The 21,995-nt window shown below is 38.0% G+C and overlaps 1 pseudogene; it reads right to left on the bottom strand.

The window, feature by feature from the left end:
* Positions 1 to 1,669: 1,669 nt before the first annotated feature.
* LOC138094067 (WW domain-binding protein 11 pseudogene) lies at positions 1,670 to 21,650 on the bottom strand (annotated as a pseudogene).
* Positions 21,651 to 21,995: the final 345 nt, after the last annotated feature.

Genomic DNA, 21,995 nt, shown 5'->3' with positions numbered 1-21,995 from the left:
CAGAGCAAAGCCACTCTGAGATAGCCTGAGTGCTTTGAACCACCTGGCTTTAATGTTCCTATCCCTGAATCCTTAATCAAATAGATTACCTCATCAGAAAGATTTTTTTGAAAACTTGCTTAAAATTTAATTTTCCTTTAACAAAGCAAACTCTCAAATTCCTCCAAATATATTTCATGCTCTGAATGGTACTTAAAACTTTTATTAGTGAAGTGAAATTTGCCTAGTCGTGTCTGACTCTTTGAGATCCCATGGACTATACACTCCATGGAATTCTCCAGGCCAGAACACTGGAGTGGGTAGCCTTTCCCTTCTCCAGGGGATCTTCCCAACCAGGGATCAAACCCAGGTCTCCTGCATTGCAGGCGGATTCTTTTACCAGCTGAGCCACAGCCATATTATTTCATTTTTAATGTTTTTATATTATACGTGTGTGTACACACATATATATACATACACATAAAGTTTTCCTCTCTTTGTCATTTTCTCTCACTTTCTACATCTCTCTTTCATTATCTCTTATGTCTGAATTCTCTTAAATCTCTTTTTGTGTATGCCCATATTCTTAAACACTGAATAATCAAATGTACTGAAGCAAGGGCAGCTAACTTCTACTTTTATACAAAGCATTGATTTAAATTCATGCACTACTTCTTATAATAACTTAAAATAACCTTTTAAATCTAGAAATTAAAAAAAAACTGTTTCATTCATAATGACATTGTGAAGGCTAAAGGAAATATTAATATCACTCTTTAGGGTGCTTATCTTTTATGTTACCCGAAGTGAAGTCGCTCAGTCATGTCCGACTCTTTGCGATCCCGTGGACTGTAGCCCACCAGGCTCCTCTGTCCACGGGATTCTCCAGGCGAGAATACTGGAGTGGGTTGCCATTTCCTTCTCCAGGGGATCTTCCCAACCCAGGGATCGAACCCAGGTCTCCTGCATTGCAGGCAGATGCTTTAACCTCTGAGTCACCATTACTCCTGATACATAGTGGAAAATATTATTTTGAAAATAAACCATATTGATCACAATTCAGAGAATGAAATATACATTACCCACATAATATTTTTTTAAATTTTATTTATTTATTTATTTTTTGATGTAGAACATTTATTTATTTATTCCATGGAACACTCAAAGTTTAGATCAGTGGGAATTTTAATCAAAGAATTGTACATTTTCTTCCCACAGGAAATGACATTGTGGTCCATTTCACTACAATATTACAGAATATTTACAAGAAAATATTAAAAATAACTCAAACATGAAAGGCAAAATGGGGATGAAATAAACTGGTTTTTCCAGAAATCTCTACTCCAGTGCCCACAGCACACGATAAGAGAGCCAAAACAAATAACAAAGTTCCCCTTGATCACAAGTTTCCAAGGAATTGGAGTAGGGGAAGAAATCTGATGAAAATGGTGGTACGAAAGGGGATGGATGTTATTCGCAGCACTGCTTCAATAACCAATTTATTTTGAATGAAATACCCTCTCTTTTATATGCAGTAAATTCTGAACAAGGCTAAACTTTAAGATATTCCTTGAAATGAAATTAAAAATACCCTGACAGTGAAAGCAACTCTTCCACCTAAGCTGAGTAAGAGCCTCTTTCTCCATGAACCACTGATGTGAACAGAAGCCTGATCTAGCATCCAAAGCTGTCACAGCAGCCCTTCCATCTCTTTCATGAAAGCCTTATAGACATCGTCCTTAGTCTGCACCAACACGGGAACAGATGGGCCAGATTTGGGTGCTGTTTTGACAAGAGGCACAGCAGAATCATCCTCAGACTTTCTCTGGGGAGCAGCAGCAGCCCCTTTATTCTCCCGACGCACCTGCAGTGCGGTCGGCACGAATCGTGTGTTATCTGCCTTGGGATTAGTGATCTGTGGCTTGGCACTGATTGTTGCCGTGGCTTTCTTCTCGATGGTGCCTGCGCTTGTGTCATCCGCCTTGGGTCGCTGGATCAAGTTGGGGGCAGCACTTAGAACCCCCGTGTTGGGTAAGGGAGCTGGTGGGAAGAGCCCTGGTGGGGCAGGTCCAAGAGGAGGCACCAGAGGTGGGCGCATCATGCCAGGACGGGGTGGAGGGATACCTGGAGTTGCAGGGGGAGGTAGCCGTGGTGGGGGTCCCTGAGGAGGAGGGCCAGGAGGCAGACCTAGGGGTGGGCCAGGAGGAGAGTCAGGGGGTCGACCGGGTGGTGGGCCTGGAGGTAAGAGGCGGGATAGAGGCCCTTGGAGTCCTGGCATTCCAGGCAGTCTCAGGAACGGAGGAGCTCCTGGAGGTGGTCCAGGAGGAAGGCCTGTAGGTGGTCCAGGTGGCCGTAAAGGTGGAGCAGGTGGCGGTCGAAGCCGAGGTGGTCCTGGCATGGGGGGTGCTTGTATCTGAGATGGAGGAACAGACTGTGGAGGGGCTTGCTGCTGGGAAGCTGCAGACGTGCCATCAGAGATTCCTCCTTATGCTGTTTCTGTGATTGCTTTTCTGCTTTGGAATCATCCGAATCTTCATCATTGTCCTCTGAAAATTCCTCGACTTCGCATCCCTCCTCAGGGATTTCCTGACCTGCCATTCGAAGCATCATGGCTTGGAGAGGAGTCAGCTCCTTCATGTTCTTTTTCTTCTTCTTCCTAGATTTTCCAGGCATATCTGCGAACCGTACACTCAGACCTGATTTCTTTTCTTCTTTGTTTTCTCTCTCAGTGTCATCACGGTGCACAAATTCATCCCCTTCACTTTCTCCATCTGATCTGTCACTGTCGCTGTCATCAGTACTGTCGCCATGCTTATCCTGGTCCATGTCTTCAGGATAGCCATCATCTTCACTGGTGCTAGGAACATCATCGTCATGACCCCGCTGAGCAAGTTCAGGACTATATAACACGTCTTCATCTCGCCTACGAGTGGGAAGATCTAGGGCAAAGCCCACTTTGCAGCCATACATTTGTAAGACTTGAGGAGGAGGTGGGCCCGGGGGAGGACCTGGAGGTTTCCTGCCAGGGGGCAAACGTGGAACGCCACGTCCAAGAAGAGGAAGTATAGACACTGCCCGAGTTGGAGGTCCATAGGCTGAGGTCTTCTTAAGGATGGAGGGTGGCTGGGCCCCAGGGAGTGGAATGTCCTGGATCAAAATGTTGCAAGGAGCACGCGGCATATCTGGCAGAGGAATACTCTCCACTTCCACATGCTGGGCATTCTTGACAGCATCAAAATCCTGGCTAAGTTGAGCCCTCTTCTGTTCATATTCTACTTCTAGCTTTCTCAATTCTTTGTAAATATCTGGATTCTCTTTCTCATAGAGTCGTAGAATACGTTCAAATGTTTCACGTAGCTTTTTACGCTTGTTTTTCAGCACTTTCTCATTTAACTGTGGCTGCTGCACTGGGTTAAACTCCATTTCATCCAATTTTTCCATGTCCCGGATAATTTGTTTGGGATCCTTCATCTTTAAAACTGTAGCTCGTACCATCATGTGCTGTTTTTTGTTCTTCTTTAATTTTCTTTAGCAATTTTTAAAATTTTATAAGTAAATATCTTCAATATATAATAGTGCTGTGGCAGATTCATGTTGATGTATGGCAAAACCAATACAATATTGTAAAGTAATTAACCTCCAATTAAAATGAATAAATTTATATTAAAAAAAGAAAGAAGTTATATATTTTGAATATTCATGCTAATTGTTTAATCTAATCCAATCTAATATGTCACTTTTCATTGAATTAGCCTGTAAAAATATTTTATTTCAGTCATAATGTATATCATTAATTTGGGGTCCACAATTTATTTTAACTGTTATTATAAATAATGGGGAAATGATATAATAAAAAGCTTTTTTTTACAAGTGTTGAGGTAAATTTGACATAAAATTATGACATTTAAGCTGTACATCATGATGATTTGATGTATGTATACACTGTGAAATTCCCACCATTTAATAATGGTGGGATAATTAACATATCACTTTACCTATTTATGTTTTTGTTTTTGATGAGAACATTAAGGTTCTATAGTCTTAGCAAACTTCAATTGTGTAGTACAGTGTTATCAACTATAGTCACCATGTTTTACACTAGATCTTTAGACCTTACACCTTATTTTCTTTATCCACTCATCCACTAAAAGACAACTTGGGTTACTACTTCTTTATCTTGGCTATTGTCAATATTGTTTTCATTTCTTTGTATATAAACTTAGAAGTGAGATTGCTGGATCATATGGTCATTCTTTTAGTATTTTGAGGAACCTCCATACTGTTTCCCGGCTATACCAATTTACATTATGATACAACATAAAACATTTTATGTATTTTCAAATTCATTCTTTAGAGTAGAATCATCAAAACGGGGATCACTAGCTTAAAATATATTCATGATTTTAAGATTCTTGTCTTTGCTCCAAAATTTAGGTTAAGACATCATGCTGCTGCTGCTGCTAAGTCACTTCAGGTGTGTCCGACTCTGTGCGACCCCATAGACGGCAGCTCACCAGGCTCCCCCATCCCTGGGATTCTCCAGGCAAGAACACTGGAGTGGGTTGCCATTTCCTTCTCCAATGCATGAAAGTGAAAGTGAAAGTGAAGTCGCTCAGTCATGTCCGACTCTTCATGACCCCATGGACTGCAGCCCACCAGGCTCCTCCGTCCATGGGATTTTCCAGGCAAGAGTCCTGGAGTGGGGTGCCATTGCTTCTCCATGAACCAAGTCCAAAACCGTGGGTTCTGTCACTGCTGGAGAAAGGATCATGGAGAGGTTTATTTGCCACCGCCCCAGAGTGAAAGGTACAGCTTTGGAACAGTTATCAGAGAAGCTGTGTTAACCAAGCAAGGTTTTTCTCTTTGAAGGCTTTCACTGGTTTATCTTCAGGTCTATAACTCAAGGAGTAAAGATTGTCAGTCTTTCTTATTCTTAAAAGGATAGAGGAAGCTCTGGAAGTATATGTTTTACTAATAGATATAATACAAACCTTATTGTGCAAGAATAAAAATTTGAGGTTTTTTGTTTGGATTGTAATCCCAATAACTCTAAACGAGAACTTCAATTCAATGTGAAATAGAGTAAAACTCCTTAATCTTGTGGGATGTATCATCTGAAAATAATGCTACTTCAAAGTCTCACTGGGTTTAACACATTTCCTGTTTGTTGCAGTTCAAATATTAATACATTTGCTATAGACATTTCAAAAACATTTTAATTCATGACTATAAATAAATGAATATAAATAGGTATGTATATGTATCAGGAGATATCGGTTAATTAATGCAAAGCAAAATAGCAAATAATTGAAACAATTTGTGTTTCTTTGTATTAGTTCTGTGATAAAGTAATTATTCACTTAAGGACTTTATGTTTTGATAACTATAAGGAAATGCAAGTACAAGAACAAATAAATAGATTCCTTTGATGTTGATCCCATTGTACATATGTACAGGCTAGATTGCAGTAGCTGAATAATATAAATTCAATGTAGGATAAAGAGAAATAAAATTTAATCAGTGTTCTGGATGTAATATTTTAAATATTATTTAATCATCCCACATGTTTAATAAAAATATTAGAGTTACCTTCCATCCCATTACTATTTTAACAATCTCCAGATAGATCATGTCATTATAAATTTCATTTGCTATTTTTCAGTAAAGAACATGTTGAGACTATTTAGTTAATGTAATTGTTTGTATACATGTGTTCAGTGAAAGAGTCATGTTATGAAAGGGTCATGTAAAGCAAAAACAAAAGGTAAAGAACTATTGAAGTGACTCCTGTGTGTTTGGTGACCCCTGTGTTTCCTATTTTAACTTAAAGGATGTTCTAATCATTAAAAATAGGTTTGGGATGTTTCACTACTCACAAAAATTTTTCTAAGTAGATTAAAGACTTAAATGTAAGACCTGAAACCATGAAACTCCTAGGGGGGAAAAAGAAACATAGAAAAAAGTCTCCTGTCACATGAGTCTCGGTAACGACATTTTAGAAATCGCACCTAAAGCAAAGCACCACCAACAAAACTGGGACTTAACCAAACAAAGAATCTTTACAGAAAGAGACACCATCAATAAATGAAAAGTTAACACATAGAATGGGGAAAAAATTTGCAAACCATATATCTGATAAGGGGTTACTATCCAAAATATCCAAAGAACTCATACAACTCAATAATGAAGAAATGCAAGTAAAATGGACAAAAGACTTGACTAGACCATTTCCAAAGAAAATATATAGTTGGCCAATAGGTACATGAAAGATGCTCAACACTGCTAGTCACAAGCAAAATGCAAATTAAAACGACAATGAGGGATAATCTTACACTTGTTGGAATTATTATTAACAAAAAAGACACAGATGTGTATAGCGGACTTTTGGACTCAGAGGGAGAGGGAGAGGGTGGGATGATTTGGGAGAATGCCATTGAGACATGTATACTATCATGTAAGAATCAAAATAAATAAATAAATAAAATAAAAATTAAAAAATAAAAAACCGGAGATAACAAATGCTAGTGTGGGTGTGTACAAAAGGGAACTCTTGTAAATTGTCAAGGGGACTGCAAACTGGGACAACCGGTATGGAAAGCAAAATGGAGATTACTAAAAAAGTTAAAAACCGAACTGCCATACAATACAGCAATTCTATGTCTGGGAAATTATCCAAAGGAAATAAAAGCACTAAATCAAAAATATATCTGCACCCCAAATTCAGACTTAAGTTGAAGAAAGCAGGGAAAACCACTAGATCATTCATGTATGACCTAAATCAAATCCCTTAGTATTATACAGTGGAAGTGAGAAATAGATCAAGGGATTAGGTCTGATAGAGTGCCTGAAGAACTATAAATGGAGGTTCGTGACATTGTACAGGAGTCAGTGATTAAGACCAACCCCAAGAAAAAGAAATGAAAAAAGGCAAAATGGTTGTTTGAGGAGGCCTTACAAATAGCTGAGAAAAGAAGACAAGCTAAAGGCAAAGAAGAAAAGGAAAGATATACCCATCTGAATGCAGAGTTCCAAAGAATAGTAAGAAGAGATAAGAAAGCCTTTCTCAGTGATCAATGCAAAGAAATAGGGAAAACAATAGAATGGGAAAGACTAGAGATCTCTTCATAAAATTAGAGATACCAAGGGAACATTTCATGCAAAGATGGGCTCAATAAAGGACAGAAATGGTATGGACCTAACAGAAGCATAAGATATTAAGAGGAGGTGTTAAGAATACACAGAAGAACTATACAGAAAAGATCTTCATGACCCAGATAACCATGATGGTATGATCACTCACACAGAGCCAGACATCCTGGAGTGCAAAGTCAGATGGGCCTTAGGAAGCACCACTATGAACAAAGCTAGTGGAGGTAAGGGGATTCCAGTTGAACTATTCAAGTCCTAAAAGATGATGCTGCAAAAGTGCTGCACTCAATATGACAGCAAATTTGGAAAATTCAGCAGTGGCCGCAGGACTGGAAAAGATCTGTTTTCATCCCAATCGCAAAGAAGAGCAATGCCAATTAATGTTCAAACTACTGCACAATTGCACTCATCTCACATGCTAGCAAAGTAATGTTCAAAATTCTCCAAGCCAGGCTTCAACAGTACATTAACCATGAACTTCCAAATGTTAAGGTGAATTTAGAAAGGGCAGAGGAACCAGAGATCAAGTTGCCAACATGTATTGGATCATAGAAAAAAACAAGTGAATTCCAGAGAAACATCTACTTCTGCTTTATTGATTACTCCAAAGCCTTTGACTGTGTACATCCCAACAAACTATGGAAAATTCTTAAAGATATGGGAATACCAGAAATCCTTACTTGTCTCCTGAGAAATCTGTATGCAGGTCAAGAAGCATCAGTTATAACTGGACATGGAACAACAGACTGGTTCCAAATAGGGAAAGGAGTACGTCAAGGCTGTATATTGTCACCATGCTTATTAACTTCTATGCAGAGTACATCATGTGAAATGCCAGGCTGGATGAAGCACAAGCTGGAATCAAAATTTCCGGGAGCAATATCAATAACCTCAGATACACAGATGATACTACCCTTATTGCAGAAAGAGAAGAAAAACTAAAGAGCCTCTTGATGAAAGTGAGAGCAGAGTGAAAAAGTTGGCTTAAAGCTCAACATTCAAAAAACTAAGATCATGGTCTCTTCACTTCATGGGAAATAGATGGGGAAACAGTGCAAACAGTGACAGAATTTATTTTTTTTGGGGGGGGGCGCCAAAATCACTGCATATGGTGACTGCAGCCATGACATTAAAAGACGCTTGCTTCTTGGAAGGAAAGTTATGACCAACCTAGACAGCATATTAAAAAACAAGGCCATTACTTTGCCCACAAAGGTCTGTATAGTCAAAGCTGTTTTTTCCAGTAATCATGTATGGATGTGAGAGTTGGAGTATAGAGAAAGCTGAGCACCAAAGAATTGATGCTTTTGAACTGTGGTGATGGAGAAGACTCTTGAGAGTCCCTTGAACTGCAAAGAGATCCAATCAGTCCATCCTAAAGGAAATCAGTTCTGAATATGCATTGGAAGGACTGATGCTGAAGCTGAAACTCCAATATTTTGGCCACCTGATGGGAAGAACTGACTCATTGGAAAATACCCTCATGCTGGGAAAGATTGAAGGCAGGAGGAGAAGGGGACGACAGAGCATGAGATGGCTGGTTGGCATCACCAACACAATGGACATGAGTTCGAGTAAACTCTGGGAGTTGGTGATGGATAGGTAGGCCTGGCATGCTGTAGAACATGGGGTAGTAAAGAGTCAGACATGACTGAGTGACTGAAGTGAACTGGACTGAAGTATTGATGCTTTTAAACTGGTGTTGCAGAAGACTCTTGAGAGTCCCTTGGACTACAAGCAGATCAAACCAGTCCATTCTAAAAGAAATGAGTCCTGAGTATTCATTGGAAGGACTGAGGCTGAAGCTGAAACTCCAATACACTGGCCACCTGATGGGAAGAACTGACTCACTGGAAAAAACCCTGATGCTGGGAAAGTTTGAAGGCCGGAGGAGAAGGGGATGACAAAGCATGAGTTGGATGGCACCACTGACTCGATGCACATGAGTGTGAGCAAGCTCCGGGAGTTGGTGATGGACAGGGAAGCCTGGAATGCTGCAGTCTAGAGGGTTGTAAAGAGTCAGACATGCCTAAGTGACTGAACTGAACTGAGTTAACCCCATATTCATAGTAGCATTGTTTACAATAGTGAAGACATAGAAACAATCTAAATATCCACTGATTAATGAATGGATAAAGGAGACAGTATATATATACAATGAAATATTATTCAGACATAAAGGGAAAAAAAAGAAAGAAACAGGGAAATCTATCATTTGTGACAAAATCGATGTACCATGAAGGTACTGTGATTGTGGTAAGTGAAATAAGTCAGACTCAGAAAGACAAATATTGCATGATCTCACTTACATATGAAGTCCAAAAATAAAACTTCCAAATTATAGAAAAAGAGATCAGATCTGTGGTCACCATAGGTAGGGGGTGGGAGGGAAAATTGGAGGAAGGTGGTTGAAAGGTACAATCTTCCTGTTTTTATGATAAAATAAGTACCAGAAACACTGAACATGATGACCACAGTTATCACTGCATATGGTATACAGGGGAGTTATTAAGAGAGTAGATCCTAAGAGTTCTCATAACAAAGATTTTTTTTTAATTGTTTCTGTATGAGATGATGTATATTAACTCGATTTTTTGGTAATTATTACATAATATATGTAAATTAAACCATTAGACCGTACATATTATCTGATATGGTGATGTATTCAGTTGGCCAAAATTTGTTTGGGATTCCCAGTAAGAGCTTATGGAAAAACCTAAAGGAACTTTTTGTTCAACCTAATATGTTATTCCTTGAAATAGGAAAAAAGATTTTGGGAAGCCAATAGTTTACAAAATGACTGCATCCACCTAATCTTTACCTTTTAACATTTCTTAGGTTTGATGTTTTTGAAAGTTTATTCATGATGTTTATTTTAAAACTCCAGAAAGACACTTAGAAAACTGTAAGGAGAAAAGAGACAAGAATACCAACATTAACAGAGTTATGCACATGTCTGTCCCTTCCTATGGAAATACAGCCCACTGAAGGCAGGAACTGGTTTTCATCCATGTTGGACTTTTTCCATGGCACATCACCTACCATATCAAAGCTACAGAGAAATTCATAAAAGGAATATTTGAGGGTCAGGTTTGCCCAAATCTATTCAAAATTCATCTAATCAAAGTAAGGAATATTGATTTATCTATTGAGGAATTATAAAAGTTACAAATAATAACGATATTTTTCCCAAAGGGTAAATTTCTAAGGCACTGTTAATATATGTAAATCATTGACAATGCAGTTAGTATGATGTCATCACACACACACACACACTACTTTGTCACATTTAATATATCCCCTAAGGCTCATAGTATTATTATCTTAGAATTAGGATGGGGAAAGACGAGGACAATCTGCAAATAAAATCTCTTTCATTCAGAGTCCTTGAACTTAAGTTAAGACTGGATAGAAAGGCATGTTAGAATAGTCCAGGAGACTTGTGAAGTGGGGATAAGAAATTGGGCAACAGTCTTTGGGTAGTTTTACTCCATAAGTCAGTATTTCATTTTGTGGTGATTTACACACTAACCCTTTATCTCATTTCACTCTACTTTGCTGACTTATTCATTTTGGGTCAGTGAAACAAACAGATCATACATCTGCACAACTTTATAATATTATTAAGCATATTTTATAAAAATCTGAAGAGGAATTTTTCCTAATTATTTTTAAATTTAATATAATAACTTCAATTATATCTTCATATATGGTATGCTGAGTTTAAAAAAATCTATGTGTGCACTATTTATAACCAACAAACTTGAGAAAAATTATGTCAAGTTCAAGAAATTTGAAGCATATTGCAACATGCTAAATGTTTTGCAAACTTTTCTACTTTTTCACTTTTTGGGTTTGAACTTAATTATAAAGTTTTGTATATTAATGAATTATTTGGAGGGTAGTTACATATAACATAAAGAAGCAAAACATTAATTGTCAACAAATATACAAATGAAAAATAACTATCAAATATCACATCTAAACAAATTAGTTAATAACCACTAAATTGTTATCCAGGTCATCTACTCAAAACCTTAATTCCTGCTTCCTGTACCAGGATATCCTATCTATTTCTTATGGATTAATGTAAATAATATGACTGAAGGGCTTCTCCTGAAACACAATATTACATTTCCAGCAGATTTCACTTTAAGAATTTATGAGCAGAAAGTCCAACTTCATTTTTACTTGATAGTTTTTACTTATTGTAGGTAGGTGGTTTCTGTTCTTCATTATTTTCACTCCAGAATAACCTACATGGTGGGGTCCACAAGGAACAGTTTATTGCAATTTATTTAAATATTAATTGATTTCAGTTCAAGGGCTCTGGTACATGTCTTCAAAGACTGGTGGCATTTTTAATGAAGACAGACAGTAGATGATACACCCATTGTGAAACATCAATAAAAATGAATATTGAGTATTTCTCTAATTGAAAGGAAAAATAATAATTTAAACAAGGTCAAATAATTTTCCCATGGGAGAGATGGACAGAAAAACCAGCTTGTTTTCTGTAAAACATTCTTAAAAATGTGTTATAAGAGAATCTTGCACTATATCCAATATATAATAGTAGATCGTATCTCTTTTTGTTTCCTCTACCACTGTCACTGCTCAGAACTGTTTGTTTATGGGAGGTCTCATTAATGGTTCTTTACAAGTGACCCCTGCTGTAGAGGGTATTACCACTCCACAGGTTTCTATTGCACAATTTTCTGGGTATGTCAAAAGCATATGTCAGAGCAGAAAGGGCAGAGATAAACCTTGGGGATTCTAAAAAGTGACACCTGGCTGGAATTCAATTTGTCACAAAATGTAAAGCTGTGTTAAAATGCACCAAGAAGCTTGGGTTAGCTTAAAATGACTCATTTGTTGGAGTTTAAAATAAACTCTCCAGACCCTCTGTGACAGTGTTCAAACTCTGTACAAACATAATGCTGAAATATTTAAACCCAGTGCAAATTATGTTTTGATTCAAGACAATGAATATGCTTAATTAAACTGGCAGTGAAATGTAAATATTTTAGCTAGTATCGTATTAACGCTAAAACCCTGGGAATTAAATTGTACATTTCTAATCTTTCATAATGATGAAATTCAAAATGTTATTGTTGTGTTTATAAAGGAGTCCATTGTTAGGCAGCATATTCATTATGAGACAATGGTTACATGTCTAATTTCACAGCAAGAAAGGGATTCAGTGGTTCAATATTGCATACAACAACAATAAGAGATTTTACTGAAAAAATCAATACGATGTAATATTGGATTAGAAAACCTGAATTCAGAAAGAAAGAAGGTATCAAAATCACCTGATGTTTGTAATTATGGTTATATTCTACTTTAATGGACATGGTGAACAAATTATTTTGAGAAAAAAATAAATTGGCATTTTAATTAATTAAATTAAAAACAGGGACCTTTTCAGGGGTAAAATATTATACTTAAAAAACTAACAGCAAAACAGAAAAATAAAAATTAAAAACAAAATACCACCTTGATTTTCTAAAGTGTATAAATGCATTTCTTTAATAATGTAATAGTTCCCTATCATTTTATGCAAAGCTATTTAATATGTTTTTGGTCTAATGTTGTCTTCTCTTTAAGCAATAGTTTGGTATAAAGATGAAACATGGTAACTAGATATCTTTTATCCCAATATTGAAAAAATCAATTAAAAAGTCAGAAATTTCAAGATGTTTTTGTTGAGTTATAAATATAGTCTTAAATGTTGGTAGAATCTGTTGACATTTAAAAATATTTAACTTAAATGGCTATTTTGAAGGTGAGACAGTGTGCCTCTGTAGCATTTAAATTTATTAATCTTTCATATGGTTAGTTTTCCACCTACCACACAGCTACTCATATCACCAAAACGGGATTATACTCAGGGTATGTCTGTTCTCCTGATCATTTATATGCATTTTCTTTAATTACAAGTACGAAAGAAAAAGATCAAATTGGATTTTTAAAGAAAATAATTTGCTTATATCATGACTGACAACAGAGATCTTGTGACAGGCGAGCTTCTAGTGCAACCCCAATAATCTCTGCCTACTTTTTATCGTGCCCTTTTATTACCCTCTCCTCTTGAGTGTGACCTAGACCTAGGGATTGAATAGAATGAAGCAAAACTGATGGAAAGGTATTTTCAAAATTGAGTTATACAAAGAAAGCGACTTCAGTCTTGAGTGACCTCGTTTGCTCTTTTGCTCATTCACTCAGAGGGAATTGAGCTGCCTGCCATGTTTTCATCTGTGCTATAAAAAGACCTTCATGATAAGGAATTAAGGTGGACCTTCAACCAACAGCTTGTGAGGAACCGAATCCTGTCAGTATTCACTCTCATGAACTTGGAAACAATTCCTCTCCCACTCACATCTTCAGATGTGACCACAGCACCAACCTGCACCACAACTGCCGTCTCCTGGGAGACCCTGAAGTATAGGATCTAGATAAGTTACACCCTGATGCCTTACTCACAAAGCTGAAATAGCTAGTGTTCATTGTTTTAAGCTACTAATTTTAGTGGGGGGTCATTTCTTGTGTGACAAGAGATAGCTAATACCACCATGTCCACACTCACATCTTATACAAAACCAGTGACCAAAACTTACTGAGTCAACAATGGGTGTTCAGAGGAAATTTGAAATTGATTTGAAATTGATTTTCTGTTAACTAACCAAGATCAAGATTCATTCCCTTCCTTGTTGATTATTAGTGACTATTCACAGGGAGCTGGTGCTGTATGGTCCCACAAATCACACTGTAACTTTATGTTTTATTCTAATTATCAAAAGCTTTTAATATGGCACTTTAAACTCTGTAAGAAGTATTTGTTGTTGTTGTTTTACTTGCTCAGTCACGTCCAACTGTTTTGCAATGCCATGGACTGTATCTGTCCAGGGGATTTTCCAGGCAAGAATACTGGGCTAGGTTGTCATTTCTTTCTCTAGGGGATCTTCCTGACACAGGAATGAAACCTGCATCTACATTGCCGGTAGAATTTTTTTTTTTTTTTTTACACTGAACCACCAGGGAAGCCCATAAGAAGTATTGCTGATAAGTCGCTTCACTCGTGTCCGACTCTGTGCGACCCCATGGATGGCAGCCCACCAGGCTCCGCTGTCCCTGGGATTCTCCAAGCAAGAATGCTGGAGTGGGTTGCCATTTCCTTCTCCAATGCATGAAAGTGAAAAGCGAAAGTGAAGTCACTCGGTCGTGTCCGAATCTTCGCGACCCCATGGACTACGGCCTACCAGGCTCCTCCGTCCATGGGATTCTCCAGGCAAGAGTACTGGAGTGGGTTGCCATTGCCTTCTCTGTAAGAAGTATTAGACACAAGCTAATTTTATTTTGAACTTCCATAGCCAAAGTGGTTTTGACCTAAGCCACAGTGTTCTTGGAAATCAACCCCAGATACAAAAAGATTCTAAAAATAAGAACTAGATTTCTTCCCCTTTCAAATGTCACCACACAAAGTATCTCCCACTCTGAGCCTGATATAGATACAAATATAGGTATAGAAAAAAATTTCAACTACTATAATTATCAGAGCTTTCCAGGTGGTGCTATTGGTAAAGAACCCACCTGCTAATGCAGGTAGATGCTGGAGACAAGAGTTCAATCCCTGGGTCCAGACGATCCCCACGAGGAGGGTATGACAACCCACTCCAGTATTGTTGCCTGGAGCATCCCATGAGCAGAGGAGCCTGGTGGCCTACAGTTCATAGGGATGCAAAGAGCCGGACATGACTGAAGTGACTTTGAACACACACCATAATTATCAAGTATTTATTGAGCATCTCAAATATATAAGTTATCTGTGATTGAACACCAAAAGGCAAATATAGGGTAGCATAGTCTCAGATTATTCCATGGAAAGTGTTCTGTAGAACCTAGAAGGTCCACACATACTCACTGAAGGGAAGAGGGGGATGAAGGATTGTTGTGCGGATACGCATCAATACTTTAAATAAAGTTTTTGAATTATGAAGATGGTGGCACATGCACACACAGATACACATTCAGTTCCTGGTTATAAATGAATAGGACATGTTGCTCCTGATGCTGATATGATTCTATGCCATTCAGTATATTTTTTTGTCTCTGTTATAAATCAAGATGAACTGATGTGTCTCTGGGGACTTCTATGTGATCACCATAATCACCAAATCACCTTCTGTGTTTTCAGGTTTGTGAAGATGTAACTGATAATCTGTAGAATAAATTATACATTTAAAATTGAAATAAAAAACAAACATAAAACACAGAATTTGTAAAGGATTCAGCCTAGAAGCAATGACTGTCTAAAACTAATATCTGGTACTAATACATACATAAAATTTCAGAGGAAGAAAAGATGAGAGACTCAGATTATAACCAGAGTTATTTTATCTTTCACTTATCTCTTGTTATTTATAGCCAAGGAGTTTACTGATAACTTAGTTAGAAGAATTTGTTAGATAATATCATTGCAAGTTTGCCTATCATCCTCTCTATATAAGTAGCCATTTCTTATTAAATAGCTCCTCAATATATGCTCACATACAAATAAAACACTTATACCACTAATTTTATTAATTTATGAATGAACAAGCTACATACTTATTATATGAAATTCTTTGCACAAAGGATTAAGAGTCTCTTTTTTGGTGTCTTATTATGTTACATTAAAAAAAACATATTTCTGGAGTGGGTTGCCATTTCCTTCTCCAAGGGATCTTCCTGACCCAGGGATTGAACCCAGCCCTCCTGCCTTGCAGGCAGACGCTTCAACCTCTGAGCCACCAGGGAAGCCCCATTTTTTCATTTTTGGCTAAAGTTAAAAAACTGTCCTAACTATTACACTGGGTTCAAGAAAATATTTACCAAGATGGACCATAGCATAGGCGATAAATAAATCTTAAAAAACCTAAGAATTAAAAGTATGCTAATAGAGTATGTTCTCTGACTGTAACTGAATCAAAGTAGAAAATTAATAATTAAAGGACAAGAGGAAATCTCCAAACTCATGACAATGAACACACTTCTAATTAATTCATAGGTCTAAGGGAAAGGGTCAAAAGAAAGTTTAAAAAAAAATGTAGAAATGAATAAAGATGAAAATGTGAGATATCAAAGTATGCATAATTCAACTAACCATGCTTAGAGGGAAATTTACAGCACCAAATTCTTACATTAGAAAAAAAGGAAATGTCTCAAATCAAAGACCTTTCAGGAAAAAAATGTTTTAACAAAAAATAAACACAAAGCATATTAAAAAACAGAGACATTACTTTGCCAACAAAGCTCTGTCTAGTCAAGGCTATGGTCTTTCCAGTGGTCATGTGTGGATGTGAGAGTTGGACTATAAGGAAAGCTGAGTGCTGAAGAATTGATGCTTTTGAACTGTGGTGTTGGAGAAGACTCTTGAGAGTCCCTTGGACTGCAAGGAGATCCAACCAGTCCATCCTAAAGGAGATCATTCCTGGGTGTTCTTTGGAAGGACTGATGTTGAAGCTGAAATTCCAGTACTCTGGGCCATCTGATGCGAAGAGCTGATGCATTGGAAAAGACCCTGATGGTGGGAAAGATTGAGGGCAGGAGAAGGGGGCTACAGAAGATGAGATGGTTGGATGGTGTCACCAACTCAACGGACTTGGGTTTGGGTGGACTCTGGGAGTAGCTGATGGACAGGGAGGCCTGGTGTGCTGTGGTTCATGGGGTCTCAAAGAGTCTGACACGACTGAGTGAGTGAACTGAACTGAACTGAACTGAAACACAAAGCAAGCCAAAGAAAGGAAATATTAGGGATTAAGGCAAAATCAATAAAATTTTCAATTTTTAAGAGGAAACAATAAAAAATGCATGACTCTAAAAGCAGATGTATTTTAAAAAATCAACAAAATGAAAACCTCAGAAAACAGACATAGATTAAAAAAAGACTAAAATTATCAATATTAGAAATAAAGCCAGGAATATTCATTTTAGGCCCTGCCAGCATCAAAAGGATAGTAAAAGATTAGTCAATAACTTTATATTCATAAATTATACAATTTAGAAAAAAAAACGGTCTTAGAATGTCAAACTACTAAAACTCAAAAAGATAAAATAAAAAATCTGAATAGTCCTAAAACCACTTAAGAAATTAAATATTTAGTTTAAGTTTCCCCCAAAGAAATCTTCAGGCCTAGATGATTTCATTGGAGAATCCTATCAAATAATTAACACAATTTTATGCAACAACTTCTAGTAAAGAGAAGATGGAGAACACTTCCCAATTCATTGTGAGTGTACTCTTACCTTGATACCCAAATTAGACATAAAAAAAATAAAAATATGGATCAATAGCTCTCATTAACCTAGTTGTAAAAATCTCAATAAAGTATTAGCAAATTGAACCAGGCAATGTATGAAAATAATTATATGCTAAGACCAAAGTGGATTTCTTCCGGGTATGCAAGGTTGAGGAACTAAAAAGCCTCTTGATGAAAGTGAAAGAAGAGACTGAAAAAGTTGGCTTAAAGCTCAACATTCAGAAAACGAAGATCATGGCATCTGGTCCCATCACTTCATGGGAAATAGATGGCGAAACAGTGGAAACAGTGTTGGACTTTATTTTTGGGGGCTCCAAAATCACTGCAGATGGTGATTGCAGCCAGGAAATTAAAAGATGCTTACTCCTTGGAAGGAAAGTTAAGACCTAGAGTGCATATTAAAAAGCAGAGGCATTACTTTGCCAACAAATGTCCGTCTAAGTCAAGGCTATGGTTTTTCCAGGAGTCATGTATGGATGTGAGAATTGGACTGTGAAGAAAGCTGAGCGCTGAAGAATTGATGCTTTTGAACTGTGGTGTTGGAGAGGACTCTTGAAAGTCCCTTGGACTGCAAGGAGATCCAACCAGTTCATCCTAAAGGAGACCAGTCCTGGGTGTTCTTTGGAAGGAATGATGCTAAAACTGAAACTCCAGTACTTTGGCCAGCTCATGCAAAGAGTTGACTGACTGGAAAAGACTCTGATGCTGGGAGGGATTGGAGGCAGGAGGAAAAGGGGACAACAGAGGATGAGATGGTTGGATGGCATCACCAACTCAATGAACGTGAGTTTGGGTGAACTCTGGGAGTTGGTGATGGACAGGGAAGCCTGGCGTGCTGCAATTCATGGGATCACAAAGAGTCGGACACGACTGAGCGACTGAACTGAACTGAACTGATGCAAGGTTGGCTCAACATTAAAAAAATAATTCATTGAAATAATTCATTCAATCCACCACACCAACTTCTTAAAAAAAATTTATGCAGTTCTATCAACAGATACAGAAAAGACTTGACAAAACTCAACATTCATTTGTTTGTGATAAAAACTCATAGCAAACAAGAAATAGATAGGAACTTCCTGTCATGGGCTTATTGTGTCTCTCTACCAACCCTTAAAATTGTTATGTTGAAATCCTAACCTAAGTGTCTCTAATGACTATTTGGTGATAAGGTCTTTGAAGTGATCATTTCAGTTCAGTTCAATTGCTCAGTCTTGTCCAGTTCTTTGTGACTCCATGGTCTGCAGCATGCCAGGCCTACCTGTTCATCACCAAAACCTGAAGTTTACTCAAACTCAAGTCCATTGAGTCAAGGATGCGATCCAACCATCTCATCCTCTGCCATCCCCCTTAGACTCCCACCTTCAATCTTTCCCATCATCAGAGTCTTTTCAAATGAGTCAGTTCTTGACATCAGGTGGCCAAAGTACTGGAGTTTCAGCTTCAGCATCAGTCCTTCCAATGAATATTCAGGACTGATTTCCTTTAGGATAGACTTGTTGGATCTCCTTGTGTCCAAGGAACTCTCAAGAGTCTTCTCCAACACCACAGTTCAAAAGCATCAATTCCTCAGTGTTCGGCTTTCTTTATAGTCCAACTCTCACATCCACACATGACCACTGGGAAAACCATAGCCTTGACTAGATGGACCTTAGTTGGCAAAGTAATGTCTCTGCTTTTTAATATGCTGTCCAGGTTGGTCATAACTTTTCTTCCAAGGAGCAAGTGTCTTTTAATCATGGCTGCAGTCAACATCTGCAGGGATTTTGGAAGAAAAGTTATGACCAACCTAGGTAGCATATTCAAAAGCAGAGACATTACTTTTCTGACTAAGGTCCGTCTAGTCAAGGCTATGGTTTTCCTGTGGTCATGTATGGATGTGAGAGTTGGACTGTGAAGAAGGCTGAGCGCCGAAGAATTGATGCATTTGAACTGTGGTGTTGGAGAAGACTCTTGAGAGTCCCTTGGACTGCAAGCAGATCCAACCAGTCCATTCTGATGGAGATCAACCCTGGGATTTCTTTGGAGGGAAAGATGCTAAAGCTGAAACTCCAGTACTTTGGCCACCTCATGCAAAGAGTTGACTCATTGGAAAAGACTCTGATGCTGGGAGGGATTGGGGGCAGGAGGAGAAGGGGACGACAGAGAATGAGATGGCTGGATGGCATCACTGACTCGATGGATGCGAGTCTGAGTGAACTCCGGCGGTTGGTGATGGACAGGGAGGCCTGGCGTGCTGCGCTTCATGGGGTCGCAAAGAGTTGGACACAACTGAGTGTTTGAACTGACCTGGAGCCCCCCAAAATAAAGTCTGTCACTATTTCCATTGTTTCCCCATCTATTTGAAGTGATCTGACCAGATGCCATGATCTTAGTTTTCTGAGTGTTGAGCTTTAAGCAAACTTTTTCACTCTCTTATTTCACTTTCATCAAGAGGCTTTTCAGTTCCTCTTCACTTTGTGCCATAACGTTGGTGTCATCTGCATATCTGAGGTTATTGATATTTCTCTCAGCAATCTTGATTCCAGCTTGTGCTTCATCTAGCCTGGCATTTCTCATGATATACTCGGCATATAAGTTAAGTAAGCATGGTGTCAATATACAGCCTTGACATACTCCTTTTCCTATTTGGAACCAGTCTGTTGTTCCAAGTCCAGTTCTAACTGTTGCTTCCTGATGTACGTACAGATTTCTCAGGAGGCAGGTCAGGTAGTCTGGTATTCCCATTTCATGAAGAATTTTCCACAGTTTGTTGTGATCCACACAGTCAAAGGCTTTGGCATCATCAATAAAGCAAAATAGATGTTTTTCTGGAACTCTCTTGCTTTTTCAGTGATCCAATGATGTTGGCAATTTGATCTCTGGTTCGTCTGTCTTTTCTAAAACCAGCTGATCATCTGGAAGTTCATGGTTCACGTACTATTGAAGCCTGGCTTGGAGAATTTTGAGCATTACTTTACTAGTGTGTGAGATGAGTGCAATTTTGTGGTAGTTTGAGCATCCTTTGGTATTGCCTTTTTTGGGGACTGGAATGAAAACTGACCTTTTCCAGTTCGGTGGCCACTGCTGAGTTTTCCAAATTTGCTGGCATATTGAGTGCAGCACTTTCACAGCATCATCTTTTAGATGTGAAATAGCTCAATTGGAATTCCATCACCTCCACTAGCTTTGTTTGTAGTGATGCTTCCTAAGGCCTACTTGATAATTAAGGTTAAATGAAGTCATTGAAGTGTGCCCTAATCCAATATAACTGGTGACTTTACAAAAAGAGATTAGGACACAAATACACACAGAGAAGAGACTATGTGGAAACAAGGAGAAGAGAGCCATCTACAAGTTAAGGAGAGAGGCCTCAGAAGAAAGGAAGTTTAACACCACTTTGTCTTGGATCTTTAGTCTCCAGAATTGTAAGGAAATAAATTTCCATGGTTTAAAGCACCTAGTTTGTGGTACGTTACTCTAGAAGCCCTAGCAAACCAGTACACTTCCTCAATTTGATTAAAAATCATACACATAAATGGAACTTATAGCTGCCAAAGGGAATAGTAGTGTGGGAGGGAGATAAATTAAGTTTCGGGTAATATATATATAGTACTATATTAAAATCGGTAAACAATAGGGACCTACTGTTGGTGCATTGAACTATATTCAATATCCTGAACCTATAATGGAAAAGAATCTGAAAAAATATATATATACAGGTATATGTATATACATATATATGTATGTATGTATATACATATCTACATACATATACATGACTATTAGATCTTATGGTAACTCTACTTATAGTTTTTAAGGAACCTCCATACCATTCCCTCGTGGATTTCCCTTCTGGTTCAGCTGGTCAAGAATCCACCTGCAATGCAGGAGACCTTGGTTTGATCCCTGGGTTGGGAAGATCTGGAGAGGGACATGGCAACCCACTCCAGTATTCTGGCCTAGAGAATTCCATGGACTGTATTGTTCATGGGGTCGCAAAGAGTTGGACAGGACTGAGCGACTTTTCACTTTCACTTTTCACTTTCTATACCATTCTCCACAGTAGCTGTACCAATTTACATTTCTGCCAACAGTGTAGGAGGGTTCTTTTTTCTCCACACCCTCTCTAGCCCTTATTACTTTATAGACTTTTGGTTGATGGCCATTCTGACCAGTTTTTATTTGCATTTCTCTAATAATTAGCAAAGCTGGGCCCTCTTTCATATGGATGTTAGCCATCTCTATGTCTTCTTTGGAGAAATATCTATTTAGATCTTCTGCCCATTTTTTGATTGATTGTTTCTTGGTATTGAGCTATATGAGTTGTTTGTATTTTTTGGAAATTAATCCCATTAGGTCACATTACTTGCAAATATTTTCTCCCATTCTGTAGGTTGTCTTTTCATTTTCTTTATGGTTTCCTTTGCTGTGAAAAAACTTTTAAGCCTAATCAGGTGCCATTTGTTTATTTTTGTATTTATTTCCGTTACTCTAGGAGATGGATTCAAAAAAAAAAAAAATCACTGCAATTTATGCCAGAGGTCTTCTGCTGATGTCTTCCTCTAGGAGTTTTACAGTGTCTGA

Source organism: Capricornis sumatraensis, chromosome 17 (assembly GCF_032405125.1).
Source record: "Capricornis sumatraensis isolate serow.1 chromosome 17, serow.2, whole genome shotgun sequence".
NCBI classification, from domain to species: domain Eukaryota; kingdom Metazoa; phylum Chordata; class Mammalia; order Artiodactyla; family Bovidae; genus Capricornis; species Capricornis sumatraensis.
Note: the sequence above shows the minus strand (reverse complement) of the source record. Positions and strands in the feature narration are given on the sequence as shown.